The following is a 14,953-nucleotide window of genomic DNA, read 5'->3' as shown; positions in this document are numbered from 1 at the left end:
TTCCAGAAGAACTTTTCAAGCTTGCGTACCATCCAGATGATTGCGTCGAATGATCCGTAGCGTGGTGGTGCTGCTAGTGCCTGCTGCGCAGCTCTTGCGCAGTGTGTGTGTGTCGAAAGGAATCTCCACTTTAGCCTCCGACTTTCGCTTTCGAAGCCAGCTTCTTCAAAGTGCAAAATGTGGAAGCCATCATCTCCAGCTGCAGCACTGAGGCGAGTACCATTGTCTCGCAGGCTTCCGCTGTTAACGAATGACTAGTCTCCACTGAACCATGCCTCTCACAAAGTCCCAGTCGTTAGCCATTGTCGCTCCACCCGTTGCTTCCGTAAGAAACAGGAACAGTGCTAGCAACAGCGACGCGATCGAGACGCGAGCTGGAAAACCATCCACCACCAGAGCGTCCTTCGTCCATCTGGAGATCAATCGTCACTTCCATAGCCAGAATCCATTCGCTGCTCGGGACAACGTTGTGCAGGGCCTTGGAAGGACTCTTCAAGCAGGCCAGTCTCTATAACTTAGTGAGAAGCTGTTCAACTGGAGCTCCTAGATAGTTTTGTCAAGAGCACTATCTTCCCCGCGTCTTTCAGACTGAAGACCACAAATCTTTTGCTATAATGCATGAACTCACGGAACCCTGTTGTCGAGCATATTACTTTAGATTCCTTTAAGTATTTTAATAGAGAGGGCCTATTAGCTCAGTTGGTCAGAGCGTCGTGCTAATAACGCGAAGGTCGCAGGTTCGAGACCTGCATGGGCCACAGTTATGTAAGATTTTGCCTGACGCTCTTCGACTTTAGCAGTGGTAACAAGATCCTTTTATTGGTCACAATTGTGAATGATGAGGACGATGTTCCTTCTCCATGGTTTTGCACATCACTACTGTGAAAAGAGAAACGTTAGTTCATATATGAACCAAAAGATATTGATTTAGAGATTCTCTCTAGAAGAGAAATATTAGCACACATTCTGTGGGCGTCCATCTCTGCATCTCAAGTTGCTCAGCTTGTGAATTTGTGATTGGAGATGGAACGTGCTAACAAATTCCATAGATTGAGTGTTGTATGCTAAACAAAGTTACAGAATTCTTCACTAGCTGGTAACTCCACACCCTTCTGCTTTTTTTACTCATTTGTGATGTTGTGCAGTTGCTGCCATCGGAATAACTCCCTGAAATAACCAGAAAAAAAACCACCAAATATGAGAGTATGGATAACAATCGACAAATAATTCCTTTTACTAAGGAGAGGAAGACAAAAAACGAAAAGCTCTTTAAATGAAAAGCTTAACATTAAGAGCTCATTTTATTTGTATGTTATACTTGAAATGCAATAAAATAAAAAAATTTAGCTGTGTTAGACATGGAATACATTTAGGGATTGAAATTTTAAAAAGAAATTGGTGACCGAAATTTGGTTAAGTGGTGGGGCCAAATATTAGGGCATGCACTGGACGTGGGATGTGTGGAAAAAATGCTAAGTCACTGGAGAGAAAGTGAAATAGCATGTTGTTTAATGGGAGGTGACAAAACTTTCAACTTTTGGATCCAGCCACAAGTAATGGGCTTGAAATTAGAGAGTGATACAAGAACAATAAACCACAAAGACATTTTTAGGATTGTAAAACAATGCCTTTATGTATGATATCAATCAGATTAGAAATGAAAACCTGGAAATGTCTATGACGGTTATTTAAAATAACTGGAGCCACTGTTGTAAATATTAAGATTAAATTTATCTTGGGTTGTAGTCATTTTTCTATCCTCTCTTTGAAACCCTGGACACTTTATTGTTTTTATCTTTGAAAATCCTTACTCTATTCCAGCAATAATCATCAGTGTAACCACTATCTTCTGGAAGCACTATAACATCAACACCAACTCCGACTTCACGCTGGATCGTGCTCTTGGCTTGTTTGGCATCTGTTCTCAGAAGTTCATCCCATCTATCTGCAAAAGATAATTTGTGAATTCAATCAGAAAATGAGAGAAAATGTGGAGAGATCATACCCTTTCTTCCATTCACATTCAAAGCACAGACAACAAGCATAAGGAGGAGGATAGAAACATAGCTATTTATCTTCCTCATTCTCTCCAAGTTACTAATATCTAGATCAATGGCAAGTTTTAAACACAAGGATGAGCTCTGGATGTATCAACTAGAGGCTATGATTAAAGCAATGCAGACTTTTGTTATTTAGCTTGGATCCAAAGGAGGGGTTTAGGGCATGGAGGCTAGAAAAATACGGTGGTCAAGGATCATTTCGATAGTGTTCAAGGGAGAAGATCCACTAGAGCCCAAATCCCAGATACTCGCGCCTGGACTGATCGCTTTGGTGGGATTGAACTTGCCTTCAACATCAGGTGGCAGAATTTTGCCACCACTTTTCTATCTATTTCCTTCTGTCTCTCTTGCACGGCACTTGTTAGCTCATCTTCACCTGTATATAACCATGAGGTCATCGTCACCACATTCATGAAATCCTCAGCTCTATGTTCCAAAGCTACAGGGGCTTGCGTCACTCCTCTGGAAAAGATTAATTTCACGTCAATCTTCACCATATTTCAGTCTCTTGGTAGCTGGCCAGCGGCCAAAAGCGGCTGGTGTTCTTTAACCTCTAGTCTCCAGGCCCTTTCGAAATGTGTTTCCCATTGCCTGCTCATCCTGGAAATTGGAGTGTTCCCAGTATATCTTGAGTCCACACTTCTTGCAAGAGTAAAAAGGCTCCACCGCCAGATGGAGAGGTGGGCGGCAGAAACACCCTGTTCTCTGTTTTAAACCATCTTGGTATCGCTCTATGAGCAAAATCTCCCCATCACTGTCGCCCACCCATGATTTCTGGAAACCACTCGATTTTGACGACATAGGCAACTATATACACACATGATCAAGCTAGTGGATGACGTCTGGGAGGATGCAATTCACGACTTGCGTGAAGAGCTGCCCCTACATCACCGCACACGGGAAGAACTCGCTTCGTGCAGGACTTTTGCTGGAGTCTTGCCTGCCGAGCTGAAAAGGAAGTCTACATTAAGTTGCAAAAACTGGCTTATAGAACTTAAATTTTTGTCTTTAATCTTGTTATAATTTTCAGTTGATATTTGTAACTAAAATTTAAGACACAATAATTTTCTAAATTTAAGTTAAAATATGTTTTTCTTATGGTTTTTTTTTGAAAAAGTGATTACATCCCTTGTTATTAATTTGTGACTAGATTTAAAGTTAGGACTTAAAAGTTTTTTTAGGTTTGTGAGTGCTTGAATATAGGAATAAGTATATTAATTGGGGTTTAGACCTTTACTTATATATAAAAAAATGGATGGACCAAACTCAGTCCTAAATGGACAATTCATATGCTATAATATTATAATTAATGTATTATCTAGCTATAGTAATATATATATACATATATATACATACATATATACATGTATACATACATACATACATACATACATATATATGTATGTATGTATATATATGTATTTATAAACCTTATACCATCCTCCTCTTTGAAAGATGATAATAAGTCAAGTGGAACATCTAGAGCTTTTGCTGAACGACTATAAATTACTATAAGAATTCTAAAACTCCCACAAAACCACTAATAAAATTGTTGATAACCATGATTGAAATAAAACCCAAAGCCATGGCATAAGCATTAATTGACTATAGAATCCTGGTGAATCAATAGCAACTCTGTATATAACTCCTAAATGCTTAAACCAACCACACAACTATAATTTTGAACCAAAATAAAGGACTTTGAAAGCTATTATAATCCATAGGGCACCATTGTAGCAAATAATATATCCCATCTCTAAGTTTGTCTGTCGATGATCCTCCAAGACTACCATTAATTTGGACTTAAGATCATAAACAATGGTTGTGAGTTTAAGTTAACATGGACTTACTTTGTTTGTCCTTCATATCCTCCTTATCCCCTTCTTGAAGGAAAAAAAGTTCTGAAGCACTGACTCCATTCGGATTTTTTGCATTTATCTTGATTCTACCATTTATATTCGGCTTCATTCCACTATCACATCCATTTAGCCTCATTACATTGGGGTTAGATATTCCATTTGGATTTGCTATACTCATCCTTCTTTCACAATTCATGTCACTTATCCTCGCTTCACTATTGTATTTGCTCATCCTCATTTTATTGTCGGGGCCGGACTCCCATCCATCCCCTCTACCCCTTCCTTCGAAAAAACTAAAAGTTTGAAGTGTTAGGGCAGAAAAGAGAAAACAAGAAAATTTGAGGAAAAACAATTGTGGAAAAAGGAAAAGTGGATAAACAAGCATTGAAAGAGGAATTTGCAATAATTGGCAATGCAAAAATAGGGAAATCAAAATAAGGACATGTGTTCAAAACTTGGAAAATAAGGGATTTCTTATTATAAAATACTTCAGCCACCACAATATAAGCAAAAGATTCATACTACTTGTCAGGAATCTCCCAATTCTTGCCACATTCCTGACTCTCACCGGATTCCTGACCTGCAGACCACATTCCTGACTCTTGAGACACTTCCCTATTTCTGATTCTTGATTTCCCGTACAATTCCTGAGTCTCAAGCCATATTCCTGATGATGATGTGGCACCTCCTCGACCTCAGCTATATTTAGGCCGTCCTTGATTCAAGAGTGGTGGAGCTTCATCAACCTATAGTATATATAGGTTAGCCTTGTTCCATTTCTCCACAATCTGAATCAACGCCAGTCTAAGGCTTTTCTTTCATTTCCACTAGCTTTTCCTTCATTTCCACTAGCTTTTCTCTTTGTCTTTTGCATTTTCCAGTCTTGATCTTATTAGGGGTCTTGACAATTTGATTTAGATTGTGTTTTTTCATTTTTTGCTTTAGCTCGTTTTGATTGTTTGATTGCCTTTGCCTTTTTTCTCCCTTTTTTCTTTCTTCTTTGCCGATGGAGTCTCCAAGCCATCATAATTTCTTTGCCAAAGTCCTTGCAAAAATCCAATCTGAGAATACCGAGCTGAAGGCGACCCTTCTTCGCATGCAATAGGAGCTTGCTTCACTTTCGGCTCAAGGATCCAGCAAAGTTCCTGAACCGAAGGTGAGTTTCCCGGTGAAATTTTCAAGCAAGCGTTCGGAGCTTCGTGGATTCCTGAACCAGATGGAGCTGATCTTCGCACTTCAACATCGACAATACCCCACTCCCGAGTCTCAAATTGGCGCAATTGGGACACTGCTCAAAGGTGCAGCTTTGTCATGGTTTTCTCCTCTTCTGGAGAAGAGCATGAAAGGGGTCATGGTTTCGGAGTTGATGGATCTTCAATTGTTCAAAAAGAAGCTTGAAGCATGTTTTGGCGAGACAGACTGGGTTCGGGCTGCCACCACAAAGATGAGACGTCTCTCTCAGGGGTCTCGTCCTGCCTCGATCTATGTTGCAGAGTTCTAACTCCTTGCCTTGGACACTCAGTGGGATGAGCAGGCCCTGATTGATCAATTTCGTTTCGGCCTCAACAACGGTGTCAAGGATTTGTTGCTCACCATGGAGGATCCCACGGACCTGTCGGACGCCATCAACAAAGTTGTTCGATGTGACAATTGTCTCTTTGAATGTCGTTAGGAAAGTCGTCGCACCACTGTTTTCCCGTCCCAGACTTAGGAATCCCAGCTTGAGTCTTCGGGGCATACTCCTGAACCTACTGCTCTGGTCTCGATAGATATTTCTGGTACTCCCCGACTCATCAGAGGGAAGTTGAGTTTTGCTGAGAAGCAATGTCAAATATCTCATAATCTTTACCTCTACTATATTGATTTTAATCACAAAGCAGCTGTGTGTCCCAAGAAGCCTCCCCGACTACTCAAGTTCACTCTGCCTCAAAGTCTACCTCTGTTGCAGTCGGGAAATGACCCTGTCCAAACAGAGTAAGAGCTGTCTGTTTGGACTCCCCGAATAAAAATCACTTTTCTTCTTTATCAAGCTTTTCACCACCTTTCATCAAAGCCACCACCAATTCTTGCAATTTCCGCGTCCCATGTCTTATTTCTTTCACCGGACAATCAGGACTCAAGACTCTAGTGCTACTGGACTCGGGTGCAACTTCCTGCTTCATGGACACGGACTTTGCTGCCTGACATCATGTTCCTCTTCCTCCTACCATACAGGATCTGAGGGTTGAAGGCATTAGCGGGCATTTTGTGTTTCCATCTTCTGGACTTAGGGAAATGTTGCTCGTTCGAGTACACATCGGGTCCACCATCACCGATATCGCCTTCAACATCATCAACAACAAGTCCTCCTCTGTGGTCCTTTCTTGGTTCCAAGTACATCAGCCTCAAATCTATTGGAAGGAATTACAATTCATCTCTCCCACATCACCATCTCCCATGACTTCCCCTGCTGTTCATCAAGTCCGAACTAGGAAAAATTCCCTAAACTCAAATCGGGGTTTTGTTCCAGACTCTACGAAGTTTTCACTCTCTTCTTTTTCCTTTCTTCCATCTTACATTGGACAGTATCCTCGTCTCATCATTCCATTTAGTCATACGCCTCCTCTTATCTCCACAATCATTATGAAAGAACTCCTTCATGAAGAACCTATTTTCCTTTTTGCTTTGCATATTTCTCCTGTTAATTTTCCTGAGAAGTATCATGATTTTGGGGATGTGTTTGACAAGAAAAAAGCTAGTGTACTGCCTGTTCATCGGCCTTATGACTGTCCCATTGATTTACAGGAAGGAGCGTCACCTCCATGGGGGCCTATCTACGGGTTATCCCCGTCCGAGCTTAAGGCCCTCAAAGAGTATGTCGATGAGAACCTTGCCTCGGGGTACATTCAGCATTCGCAGTCCCCGGCTAGAGCACCTGTCTTCTTTGTCAAGAAGAAGGATGAGAGTTTGCGGCTAGTCATTAACTATCGAGGTTTGAACAAGGTGATTGTTCAGAACCGTTATCCGCTGCCCTTGATCTCAGACCTGTTGGAATGCCTTGGTGGTGCCCGCTTCTTCACCAAGATCAACCTCTGTGGAGCATATAACCTGATCCGGATCCGGCCTGGTCATGAATGGAAAACTACGTTCCGAACCCGTTATGGCCACTTTGAGTACACTGTCATGCCATTTAGCTTGACAAATGCTCCAGCAGTTTTCCAACACATGGCGAATGACATCTTTCGGGAGTTTCTTGATCAGATGGTGATCATTTACCTCGATGACATCCTCATCTACTCAAAAACTCAAGAGGAGCATGACGAGCATGAGTGCAAGGTGTTGGCAAAGCTACAGGAACACGGCCTATATGCGAAGCTTGAGAAATGTTCCTTCGATCAGGAGTCTGTGGAGTTCCTTGGTTACATTGTCACTCCTGATGGTATCACAATGGATCTTGCCAAAGTCAAGACTATTCTCGAATGAAAGCCTCCATAATTAATGTTGGATGTTCAGGTTTTCCTTGGCTTCGCCAACTTTTACCGCAAATTCATTGATCACTACTTTGACATTGTCCTTCCTCTCATGCATCTCACTCGCAAGGATGTTCCCTTCTCTTGGTCTGCTGCTGCCCAGTAGCTTTCGGCACACTCAAGGCGGCCTTCAGTTCTGCACCCGTCTTAATCCACGCTGATCCTTCACAACCTTTTTTCATCGAGGCTGATGCCTCTGACTTTGCCATCGATGCTGTGCTGTCTCAACTCGGAGCGAATCAAGAATTTCATCCGGTCACCTTCCATTCTCAGAAATTCCAACCTGCGGAGTCAATTATGAAATCCATGACAGGGAGCTCCTTGCTATTGTGGATTCCTTTGGAGAGTGGCGTCATTTCTTGGAGGGGGCGGGCCATCAAAAAACGGTCTGGACGGATCACAAAAATCTCGAGTACTTTGCCACTTTCTGAGTTTTGAGCCGTCGTCAAGCAAGGTGGGCACAATTTTTAAGTTGGTTTGACTTTGTTATCAAGTACAGACCTGGAAAGCTTCAAGGCCTTCCTGATGCTCTTTCAAGGCACTCCTATCTCAATCTCAGGCTTGGTAATCCTACCTTCGATTAATAGGATCAAGTTATCCTCGGTCCTGATTGGATTCAAGTTATGGCAATTTCCTTGGCCCCTCAGGACTCCTCCTTGCTGGATGCGATCAGAAATGATCTTCAATCCGATGATTTCGCCAGCGACATTTTCCCCCATCTTCAAGCTGGACACCCAGTGACTCCTGACTACCGGCATATTGACGAGTTCAAGTTCTTAGATGGCTTGTTGTACCATGGGGAGCAGATTTACGTTCTTGAAGGTGATGCTCGAAGGTTGGTCTTGATGGTGTGCCACGATAGCCTGATTGCTGGTCACTTCGGCATTGTGAAAACCTATAAGCTGGTTGCAAGGGACTTTTGGTGGCCTCACATGGATGACTACATCAAAGCTTTTGTTACCTCCTGTGACACTTGCACCCGGAATAAAGTACCTCACCACCTTCCTTCAGGTTTTCTTCGTTCCCTCCCAGTCCCTTCAGGTCCTTGGGAATCCATCTCCATGGATTTCTTGAGTGATCTTTCGAGTTCTGGAGGCTTCAACAACATTTTAGTTGTGGTGGATCGCTTCACAAAGATAGCACACTTCCTGCCGTGTACCAAGGAGTTTTTGGGCGAGGACATGGCAAAACTGGTATTCAGGGAAATTTTCTGACTTCATGGGATTCCTGCAGATGTGGTTTCGGATTGGGGACCTCAGTTCATCTCTCATTTCTGGCAACGGTTTTTGCAGCTGCTTGGAGTGAAGGCCAACCTCTCTTCGGCGTATCATCCTCAAACTGATAGACAGTCCGAGCGAACAATTCAGACATTGGAACAATTCCTAAGGTGCTTCATCAACTATCATCAGGATGACTGGTTCGATATCCTTCCCCTTGCTGAGTTCTCCTATAACAACTCTATTCACTCTTTGCTTCGAGTTTCCCCTTTCTTTGCGAACTCTGGCCAAAATCCCTGATTCAATCTCTCACTTCCTTCTCCATCCGAATCCTCTCATTCAAATCCCCACTTTAAGGCATTTGTCTCCAACCTCCAGGAAATCCACAACTCCATCTCCTTCCATCTCCATCATGCTTAGGAATCTCACAAAACATTTGCCAATGTCCATCGTCAAGATTGTCCCCCTTACAATATTGAGGATAAAGTTTGGCTCCTCAGGCGAAATATCTCCACCACTAGGCCATGTCCCAAACTTGATTTCAAACACCTCGGTCCTTTCCCTATCACTGCCATCATTAATCTTGTCACTTATCGCCTTGCACTTCCCTCCTCATATCAAATTCACCCCATTTTTCACTCCTCTCTCCTTGAGCTTTATATTCCCAGTCCTATTCCAAATCAAGTCATTCCTCTGCCTCCACCAGTGCAGCTCAAGGATGGGTCTGAGTATGAGGTTTAGGACATCCTTGATTCCAAGATCTCACAGTCTAAACTCTACTATCTGGTCGACTAGAAGGGTTATGGACCTGAAGAACACACTTGGGAACCTGCGGACAACCATATTCATTCTCTTGACCTTGTTCAGGACTTCCACTGCCACTATCCTTCTTGTCCCAGTCCTCATTCTTTTTCTCCATCTCCCGTCCCTCGCTGCCCATCTCATCCTCTTCTTCGTTCTCATTCACGTCCTCATTTCACTCGTTCTTGAGGAGGGGGTGTTGTTAGGAATCCCCCAATTCTTGCCACATTCTTGACTCTCACCGGATTCCTGACCTACAGACCACATTTCTGACTCTCGAGACACTTCCCTATTCTTGACTCTCTAGACACTTCCCTATTCCTAACTCTTAATTTCCCATACGATTCCTGAGTCTCGAGCCATATTCCTGATGATGATGTGGCGCCTCCTCGACCTCAGCTATATTTAGGCCGTCCTCGATTCAAGAGTGGTGGAGCTTCATCAACTTATAGTATATATAGATTAGCCTTATTCCATTTCTCCACAATCTGAATCAATGCCAGTCTAAGGTTTCTTCTTTGTTTCCACTAGCTTTTCTTTTTGTCTTTTGCATTTTCCAGTCTTGATCTTGTTGGGAGTCTTGACACTACTCAACCTTCTTAACACATAACTCAATATTTGAGATGGGAAAATCAATAACAATATCTATATGCTCAAGGGAATACATAAACTTCTCAATAGTAATGGTAAAGTAAAGGCTCTTAATGACACTCATAAATGGGGATATGCATTCAACCTAAAACTCTGGCCAAAGTGACTCAACCCTTGGAACAATGGAATATTTAATACCAAAACTGATCATAAACTCTACTAATGAAACAAAAACAAGATTCTCAATTTCATACATACACTCAACATCCAAATTAGTATGAAAAGGACAAAAAACACTCAACTCAACACTGGATTAAGAATGAGAATTATCAAAGTCATAAATGATTAATGTGTTAGGAGAAAAAAACATTGTAAACAAGAAAGAAATACTAAGAACATAAGAAGGTGGTTCAAGTTTGAAAAATAAGAAAATGTTGGGAAAGAGTAGAAGGTAAAGAAAAAGAATCAAATGGCAAATTGAATGATTGACACCTACCCCGTGAAATCTCCACTTCATATCCAAAACTATTTCTATAATAATCAAGTTCTATCTAGAATCCATTCAAGCTCATACACATCATCTTCCTATAAATTCATCCTCAAACATTCTCCAAGAACTAGACTGCATCATCCATAGCACACCAATCAATGCACAATCATCCTTCACATCAACAAAAGATGGAAAAACATTGAGAACATGATAAGCTATGTAATCATGTCCCACAGAAGTTAGAGACGGGAACACACCAAGGATGGGTGTAACACCAACATAATTACACCCTATAGCACCAAAAGTTTGATCTAATGAAGCAATATTAGCAATCTCAAGTGATATCCTTTTTGATCAATGACAGCGAGGTATAGTAGAAGAAGAGAATGCAATGAAGATCAAAAGAAGAGCAAATCTAAACACAACTATATTTAAAATTCTAGATCTTGCAAAAAGCTAATACAAATTTAGATCTAAAAAAGAATGAAAAAATAAGAACAAAAATGCATAATCCTAAACACTAAAGCAAAGCATTACCAAAAAACTTTGCCTTTCAGGGACAAATTGTAGTGCCTTTCATTTCCACCAATGTGAGTGTTTGGGATATAGAAATAGATATATTAATTGGGGTTTAGACCTTTTTGCTTATATACAAAAATGGATGGATCAAATTCAATCCTAAATTAATATTCCATATGCTAGTATTATAATTAGTGTATTACCTAGCTAAAGTAATACATGTATATACATACATGTATTTACAAACCTTACAAGTTGATATTTATTATTATATTTTAAGTCATTTATGATAGTAATAAACTAAAAATATATGGTTATAAATAAAATTGTTATATTTGGCTAGAATTTATAGTAAAATATAGCTGATATTTTTCCATGATTAAACATACTAAATGTTAATGTGGCAAACACAAGATTAAGAGTGATGTCATACCTCTAGATAAATTCCAAGTAGCATAGTTCTTCATCACCCTTCTAGATCTTGCACTAAATCTTTCGTGCCCTCAACTCAATTTTTTGCATGCTCAATCACTTGCATCCTAAATCTCGTGTAAATGATCATTTGCTCTCAATCTCTTGTGCATTCAATCACTCCCATGCTCAGCACAAACAATGGCTACTTTAACTATAATCTTGGCAGCTAACTTGCAGCCATTCATTCCAAATAACTTAAATCACCACATCATCATATCACTATCACCATATCAGTATATCATAGATCCTATTTTATCTTATCATGATAAAAAATATATTTTATCTCAATCATAATTCTTTATTTTTTATATTTTAATGATAATATAACTAGCTCATGTCAATGTTTAAGTTATTAGAGATATAATATTAATTTCTTCAAATTTTATATAAAGGATGCATTCTCATCAATATTTCATACATGTTTTAGATTCGTTACTAGAACTTTAAAGAGTATAAATAAGGCATGTTATATTACCATATTAAATATGCTGTTAAATTGGATGGATCCTCATCTATAAATTTATTTTGTGTTGTGCAAGAACCTAAACTATAGGCACGTGCTCTAAATATTATTGAGCAGTGTTTGCAGTTAATGTTCACACTTATGGATATAACTTGACTCATATTATGAATCAAATTTATATCATTGAAGAATTATCATTACTGACATCACCTAACACTTGAGATTTGAAAAATTAATAGCACTTCAGATGTGTTGACAAGTAAATTGGATATCTTGGATACATGCTATGCATTGGAAATTTGGTGTAAGGCTCAAGAAAAGGTTAGCAACAATGGAATTTGTTCTACCATCTGTCCAATGCCCTGTTGGCTTGATGTGAAGTATGGCTTCCCATATGGTGGAACTGCACTGACAAACTTGGAGCCTGGGATGGACATCATCTCTTGTGCTTGAGGAGGAGGATTCACGGGCCAAGCAGATTGAGATATCAAGATCAAAGAAGAACCTTGAATGCTTCCATCTCTACAACTAGAACTTGGTGGAATTTATAGAAATGGCCATAAATAATCATCTACAGAGGCTCAAGATTACAGGTCCAGGGGAGACTCAGTAACCATGGTTGTGGGAAAAATCATGTTGAGGATTGCTGGTGAATGAAATGTAGGCACAGAGCTTCGAAAGAGTGATCTCTGTAGATGATCTGGCAGCAATGGCAAATGCGAATCCAAGAGATTGGAAGAAAAGATGTTCTTTGGGGTGTTATATTGAGAGCTGCAGGAATTCATCTCCAATGGAACTCCAACGCTGCATTGCTGAAGGCTTTTAAAGCAGATTGTGTGTTAAAAATGAAGTATCACAACTTTAGAAAAACGTGCTACCAACTACAAAGTTCAGTCAACTTTCATACAGCATAGGAGCTTCTTTCTAGAGAACTACATGGTGATGTACTTGCTCCCCCCACAGAATGGTAGCTACAATCCCTGGACCTCGGCTTGCAATAGGGAGCAACAAAGATAGAGCGAGCTCGCTTGCTACTTGCAGTTATTCCTGCTTATGTTTCCAAGGGCAGCAAGAGTTTTTTTTTTCTTCAGCGCACTTTCCAGTTTCATCCTGGATGTTATAGCTCCAACATGGCTGTGTCTGTAGCCATGGTCGTGCACAAGAAGGGAATGCAATGGCAGTACAAGGAGAAGGGTCTTTTTGCAGTGTAGAAACCACTTAGGCCACTCTTTCGAGGTGGATATTGCAAACATCAGGTAAAAAAACTGATGTAAAGATACCTGTTTTTAATTCTCATGTGTCAACCTCCTGGATCAGGTGATATGAAAGAGGTTGGGGCAAGATCTTCTAAGATGGTGACTCTGAAGAGTTTTAAAAGTTTTATTTCTTTTTCCTTTGTTGGGGTGTGGCATGCTCAAGCTGGAGAGGAGGCCTCTGAAAGAGGTGGAGACCAGAAATGTCTTGAGCACAATAGCTTGCATAGGGTTTTTTTTTGTTTTATGTTTTTTCTCTTGCCAACTCTATATAATTCAAGGAGTTTTTTCATCTCATAAAGTTCTTCCTTCCTTATGGCTTTTTCATTTACTAACAATAAAAAATTTAATTGAGCTTGGCTCAATTAAGCTTTGGGCCACAGGTTGGAGTCACAAATGCAAAATATTACCCCTTTTCCTTTTCAATTGATTGGCCACCAAGAACATCCAAGAGTACGGATCTGAGAGGATGCTATATAAGGATGTAAAGATTGTGCAATTTATGCAATAATTTAATTTTCTATCTAGAAATTAATATGAGTTAAATTCTGAGTGTATCCACTTTTGAAACGGTCTTTGGCATTTCCAGTTTATTCTATAAAATAGCTGGTAAAAGTAGAAATTAATAATTACTTAAAACTTTTAAATGTAATTAAATTATAAATAAAAACTTCAGTTTAGATGCCCTTTTCATACCAGTTTTTTGGCTTTCTACTAATTCTTTTTGTGCTTATAAGAGCATCCATATATGCCTCATGATCTTAGTGAGCCTGGTTGTTGCCCTTAAGATTAGGCATGTGCCACCCCCATAAGAAGTCCTAGAATATCCATCTCATACTGCTCAACCAAGTGTAGATCTCCTAGTGTTGGTCAAAGTAACATCTTGCTACCATTGCATCATTGAATCATTGAATGCTTGCTTTTCAATTGATCCATTTTAGAGCAAAATGTGAGAGTGAATACAGACCGATAAGTGAGGTAGCTTGGTTAAGTGTTCAAAAGCTAGCTCTAGTTCCCTTAGGAGATCGAATGGTCGATGCTCCCAATCCAAGCATGGGTGGCACTATTTACTTGGATATCTAGCATGGCTCAATAGAACCTCGCTCTAAGCTCATGGTTAGAGCACCCAAAGGCAGAAGGTGGGGAGAGTACCTATAAAGCTCGCATAGGGCTATGGTGTTTCAAAATGTTATCCCAAAGTCCCAGACTGTGGAAAGGAAGAAGAACAATCCTTTGGTGTAGTGATCAAGGACACAATCATGTGGTGAGGAAATCCCAGAGGACAATGGGATTTAGTGGTCGAGCCTGTGGGCCTTAGGATGTTGTTAACACTTGCTTAGGCAACTTGAGTTCGTTAGTGTTGTTAGCTGGGATCTATTCGAATTGGCTAGTGTGATAGTTGGCATGAATGGGTGTTTGTTGATCTTACCGCATTCATTCTGTTCTATTGATTATTACTCGAGTTAGTTCTGATAGGTTGGGATGTTATTTCCTTCAGGTGATACATTTGCAAGCATTGTGCTTGTCAGTCAATGATACTTTGTTTTCTTTGAGTTATCTTTAGTAAGTTGTTGCCTTACTGTCTGCTATCTTCGGTAGTTAAGTTTCATCCTTGAGTTTACTTGATGATATACTTGCTATTGAATTTTGTTGGATAGTCAATCCTATGTTTTCCAAACATGATGATTTTGGTGGTTCCTGTACTATACTACTAGTT

At 40.2% G+C, this 14,953-nt stretch overlaps 1 non-coding gene across 1 annotated transcript; it reads left to right on the top strand.

Annotated features, from left to right (window-relative positions):
* The first annotated feature begins 684 nt into the window (after window positions 1–684).
* Window positions 685–758, top strand: TRNAI-AAU. The gene has a single exon. It is a non-coding gene; the product is annotated as a tRNA-Ile (tRNA).
* Window positions 759–14,953: the final 14,195 nt, after the last annotated feature.

Source organism: Selaginella moellendorffii, unplaced genomic scaffold (genome assembly GCF_000143415.4).
Source record: "Selaginella moellendorffii unplaced genomic scaffold, v1.0 SELMOscaffold_130, whole genome shotgun sequence".
In the NCBI taxonomy this organism is placed as follows: domain Eukaryota; kingdom Viridiplantae; phylum Streptophyta; class Lycopodiopsida; order Selaginellales; family Selaginellaceae; genus Selaginella; species Selaginella moellendorffii.
The sequence above is the reverse complement of the archived record's forward strand: the minus strand, read 5'-3'. Positions and strand labels throughout refer to the sequence as shown.